At 41.2% G+C, this 6,000-nt stretch overlaps 1 pseudogene; it reads left to right on the top strand.

Moving 5' to 3' along the window:
• The first annotated feature begins 1,460 nt into the window (after nt 1–1,460).
• Nucleotides 1,461–5,126, top strand: LOC136162899 (glyceraldehyde-3-phosphate dehydrogenase pseudogene; annotated as a pseudogene).
• Nucleotides 5,127–6,000: the final 874 nt, after the last annotated feature.

Raw genomic sequence — 6,000 nt, 5'->3', positions numbered from 1 at the left:
CCTTTCACAGAGTTGCAGGATACAAGTCTTTGAGAAATTTGGAAGAGTTGCAGACTGTCTTGTAAAGGAGTACTGAAATAGAGCTCAGAATTTAGTTCAGTTATGTTATTATGTTGAGCTACTGTAATTAAAGTTTTATACTTTATTTTGAACTCTACTGTTTCTTATTCCTCTAAAAATGACTTTTAGTAGTTTGCTACGTATGAAGTGCATTTTTTTAAACAGATTGTTGGACTAAAGTTAAGTGTAGCAGAATGTCTCAAAATTGAAATGTCAATGACATTTTCAATATAAGAAAGACATTTATCTTACAGACAACACTTAGGGTCATATGTGTTGTGGATAGAAGTAAAATTCGCAATTTCTTAAAACACAACTATTAAAAATTTTACTAGGCATGTTTCCTGTTTCCATTGTCTCATTACTTATAATTAAAACCTCTCAGTTGCACAGTGACTTCCTGTTCATTAGAAAGAGAGTGTTTTCTATAAATGATTTATTAAAATTCTGTTCATGCTTATTTAGCCTGTTAGCTTCGACGAAAAAAGTAAAGGTCTCAGCCAAAGGATGAAAATCGCCCCATGGAAAATAGAGGGAATAAAAGAGAAGCAAATTTTTTTTTTTTTTGAGAAGCAAAATTTATACTCAGCTATATTTATAGTTTCACTGGTGAATATTTTTTGGTTTGAAACCCACCAGTAATCAGAAGTAATATTGTATTGGGCAGCAGAAACTGGCTAGAGAAATATTTTGATTTCTACTCTGTTACCTCAAGCAAGATATGGTGGTTGAGCCAAGAGGACTTAGATTTCTACTCTTCTGACTGGACCCATGGGGAAATAATTCAATGAGAGATAAGTTTACACTTTGCAGTAGAATAAAGACATCTTTAGTGGATGCTTGTTCCTCATTATTTCATCTATTTTAAGTGCATAATATTTTGAGAAAGATGGAGGAAATAATTAGAACACCGGGAGGGCAGCTGGGGGGGTTGGTGCTTAGCTGTGTGGCTTAAGTTCTCTATGCTTTTCAGTTTTATGAAATTTTTTTGACTAGTGCATCCAGCATTCCCTTATATTTCTCTGTATAGGTAAAACTTCACTTTCTGAAAATGAAGAAAAGACCAGGGACCATACATTTTTGGTTATCTGTCTCTGGAAACTAGGGAGGGCATAACAGTCAATATTGACTTATTTGGTGATCAAAGGTGAAAAAGCTGATGAAAGGTCTGGCTGTAAGTGTTTGGTGCTGCATTCTTCAACCTTTGGTGTCTAAGAGGTATTAGCAACTAATACTATTAAGGTTGGTGATAAAGTAACTCCAGTTTCAGACCATGAATTTTAAATCATTATAACTAGGCTCAAATACATCTTTATTAAACAAAATAGGAAGCATCACAATCACCATATTTTTGCCAATAAGAAATAAATTTGTTTATTCCTATAGCATAAAAATCCATACCGCAGAATTTGATGAACTCTTGGAAAGTATTTTCTGCATGCTGTTGGTTGTGGAAGTGTTTTCCTTTGCAAAAAGGCGTCAAGATGTTGAAGAACCAGTAGTTGGTTGGTGAGAGGTCAGGTGGATAGACCAGATGAGGCAAAACATTGTAGCCCAATTCATTCAACTTTTGAAGTGTTGGTTGTGTGACATGCGGCTGGATGTTATCATGAGAAGAATTGGGCCCATTCTTTTGAGCCATGTTGGCTGCAGGCATTGTAGTTTTCAGTGCATCTCATCAATTTGCTAAGCATACTTCTCAGATGTAATGGTTTTGTTGGGATTCAGAAAGTTGTAGTGGATCAAACAGGCAGCAGACCACCAAACAGTGACCATGGCCTTTTTTGGTGTAAGTTTGGCTTTGGGAAGTGCTTTGGAGCTTCTTCACAGTTCAACCACTGAGCTGGTTGTCTCCAGTTGTCGTATAAAATCCCCTTTGCATCGCACGTCATAATCTGATGGAGAAATGGTTCGCTCTCATTGCATAGAATAAGAGAAGATGAAACTTCAAAACAACAACTTTTTTGATTTTCAGTCAGCTCATAAGGTACCCACTTATCGAGCTCTTTCACCTTTCCAATTTGCTTCAAATGCTGAACAACCACAGAAGTGCCGACATTGAGTTCTTTAGCAACTTCTCGTAAGAGGATCAGCTTCAATAATCTTCTCAGTTGGTCATTATCAACTTCCGATGGCCAGCCACTATAATCCTTATCTTAAAGGCTCTTGTCTCCTTTGAAAACTTCTTGAACCACCACTGCAGTTCCTGGGCCAAATGTATCACTGATATTGCAAGTTGTCTCTGCTTCTTTAAGATCCATTTTGAACTCAAGTAAGAAAATCTCTCAAATTTGCTTTTTTGACTAACATCATTTCCCTAATCTAAAATAAATGTAAAATAAACAGCAAGTAATAAGTAATAATCAAGTAATGTCACTAGCAAAAAAAACATAAAATGAGAAATGCACATTAAAATGATGTATAATATAACCACATTTACTTTAAGAATGTAACCCAAATCAAACAGCAAATTTCAACAATGCAAAATCACAATTATTTCTGCATCAACCTAAATATCTATCATATGACTAGCATCGTTTCAGTGGGAAGTTATGAGGTGAATTTAAATGTCACCTGGTTAATGACTATCCATGGGCCTTAATGTAAATTTTATCAGTTTTCCAGGGAGTGTAAAGGTAAAAGTAAAAAGGTGGATTTTTAAAAAAATAGGGAAAAAAGGAAGCAAGAAACAAAGAGAAAGAAATTGTCTTGCATCCTGTAATATTTTAAATAATATTTGAAACAATGTTCAATATTAAACAAGATTATTTAAACAATAATCTTACTTTTATTAAGATTAATAAATATGAAAAGACTATAAGGTAGAACATTTTTAAAAATTCTCAGCTTCTTGATTTTCCTAATGTGACATCATTAATGGTGACTGTTGCATCACTGATGCAATGGACATGAGTTTGACCAAGCTCCGGGAGATGGTGAAGAACAGGGAAGTTTGGTGTCCAGCAGTCCATGGGGCTGCAAAGAGTTGGACAGGGCTGAGTGACTGAACAACAAAAGTCATGAGGCAATTTCTTTTGTCTTTCGTTTACATGTTTACATTACTGTCTTGCTCTGACTCTTAGAGATCATTTACTACTTCTGAAATTATAAGTGCTTGATGTATGAATGCTTCTTGTAAATAGCAGTGTCATAAGAGAAAGGACAAGAATTCTGGTTTCAATCATTTGTACTTTCTTAGGCCAGAACAAGATTTCCTACTCTTCAGCATGTGTTGATGACCTCACCTGCTCAAGACTGAGATAAGTCCAGGGATTTTTGATAGTTTGGTGTTATCTTAACATGCTTCAGTCAAGAGGGAGATTTTGATATTTTCCTTTTCTTGATGACTTCTGGTGATCATCCATTACTAAACAGAGCACCTTATTGTCTGCCTCATCTGTTAGGACCTAGGCTTTGTCTCTGCCTTTCCTAGAGAAATGCTTCTTAATCCTGACTGTAATTTTAATTACCTGCAGAGGTTAAAAAAATGGGCTCCACCCCTAGAGATTCTGATTCAATTGGTTTGGAGCCCAGCTTGCAATTTTAAAATATTCTCCAGCTCTCTGCTCCTGCCCATTTGACAGATAGCCACAACTTCCCTACTGTGCCAGCCGCATCCCTGAGACAAGATGGTGAAGGTCGGAGTGAAGGATTCAGCTGCATTGAGTGCCTGGTCACCAGGGTTGCTTTTGATTCTGGCAAAGTGGACATTGTCACCATCAATGACCCCTTCATTGACCTTCACTACATGGTCTATATGTTCCAATATGATTCCACCCACGGCAAGTTCCACGGCATAGTCAAGGTGGAGAAAGGGAAGCTCGTCATCAATGGAAAGGCCATCACCATCTTCTAGAAGCGAGATCCCACCAACATCAAGTGGGGTGATGCTGGTGCTGAGTACGTGATGGAGTCCACTGGGTCTTCACTACCATGGAGAAGGCTGGGGCTCACTTGAAGGGTGGCGCCAAGAGGGTCATCATCTCCGAGCCTTCTGCTGATGCCCCCATGTTTGTGATGGGCATGAACCATGAGAAGTATAACAACACCCTCAAGATTGTCAGCAACACCTCCTGCACCACCAACTGCTTAGTCCCCCAGCCAAGGTCATCCATGACCACTTTGGCATCGTGGAGGGACTCATGACCACTGTCCACGCCATCACTGCCACCTAGAAGACTGTGGATGGCCCCTCCGGGAAGCTGTGGCGTGATAGCTGAGGGGCTGCCCAGAACATCATCTCTGCTTCTACTGGCGCTGCCAAGGCTGTGGGCAAGGTCATCCCTGAGCACAATGGGAAGCTCACTAGCATGGCCTTCCGCGTCCCCACCCACAACGTGTCTGTTGTAGGTCTGACCTGCCGCCTGGAGAAGCCTGCCAAGTATGATGAAATCAAGAAGGTGGTGAAGCAGGCGTCAGAGGGCCCCCTCAAGGGCATTCTAGGCTAAACTGAGGACTAGGTTGTCTCCTGCGACTTCAACAGCAACACTCACTCTTCTACCTTTGATGCTGGGGCTGGTATTGACCTCAACGACCACTTTGTCAAGCTCATTTCCTGGTATGACAATGAATTCGGCTACAGCAACAGGGTGGTGGATCTCATGGTCCACATGGTCTCCAAGGAGTAGGGTCCCCAGACCCCAGCAAGAGCACGAGAGGAAGAGAGAGTTCCTCAGCTGCTGGGGAGTCCTTGGCCCACCTCGATCCTCTGCCACACTAAGAATCACCTGACCTCCACACAGTTTCCATCCCCAGGGCGCTGAGGAAGGGGAGGGGCTTAGGGAGCCCTGCTTTATCCAGTACCATCAATAAAAGTACCCTATACCCTCCCCCAAATAAACAAATAATAAAATAAAATATTCTCCAGATTAGGAGTGAGTGTAACATGCCTCTGGTGTCTAGGAAAATTCTTTGTGAAGGCAGGTAGTCTCCAGGAAATGGCAGATAAATTGAACCACATTGGTAAATAGGCTACAGAGGCCAGATGATTTTGAGTAAGGGTATGTCTGGACCTATTTCACTGCAAGCATAGTGCAGCATCTTACCTACATCATTTGGGGGTAAAATCATAGGGGCCTGAAGGTCTCACCTTAGATTCATTGTCCCCCTTTGGGTGTTGTGCCTTAATTTCCTCATCAGTAAAATGGAAATAACCAAAGTTTGAGGTCATAGTTTTGTTTGAGGCAAAAACCAGTATCAGTAAAGTTTCGCCACAATGAGCTTTGTGTAAATCATCAAACTGCGGTCATGCAAACACAGATGAGAGTTTGGGAAGTGGAAGCAGCAAAAATGTGTCTGGGGTCCTTGTTTAAGTTGAGTGACAGGGATCCACAATGATGTGGACTTGGAATCTCCTACTAAATCCTAGCATCATGACATTAGTGTTGCTGAAGAAATGCTACAGCCTCCACTGACTGAGGGTTAAAACTACCACTTCTTTTTTGTGTTAAAAAAAGGGGGGGCTCTGAGGACTGTGTTCAGTCACTGCAGTCTTATCAGACTCTTTACAACCCTATGGACTATAGCCTGCCAGGCTCCTCTATTCATAGGATTCTCTAGGCAAGAATACTGGAGTGGGTTGCCATTTCTTTCTCCTGAGGATCTTCCAACCCAGGTATCGAACCCTCATTTCTTATGTCTCCTGCATTGGCAGGCATGTTCTTTACCACTAGCGCCGCCAGGAAGCCCATGGGACTGGATCTCTTCCATGAGTCAAGACGTCCAGTCGCTAACCAGGACACCAGTGTGCAGGACGGTGGAGCCTTGCTCTTACCACCAGCACCTTGGGAGCCTAGCATACTCTGCAGGGAGGCCCACGCTTGTTGACATTCACATCAGCAAGAGTGCCTATAATGAGAGCTTAGTTCCCAGCTCTGGGCCTGGACCCATGCATGAAGTAGTTACTTCAGATTCTGCTTTCCCAGGATGAACACTTTTCCT

The sequence above is a fragment of the Muntiacus reevesi genome, chromosome 3, assembly GCF_963930625.1.
Source record: "Muntiacus reevesi chromosome 3, mMunRee1.1, whole genome shotgun sequence".
Classification (NCBI taxonomy): Eukaryota; Metazoa; Chordata; class Mammalia; order Artiodactyla; family Cervidae; genus Muntiacus; species Muntiacus reevesi.
The sequence above is the reverse complement of the archived record's forward strand: the minus strand, read 5'-3'. Positions and strand labels throughout refer to the sequence as shown.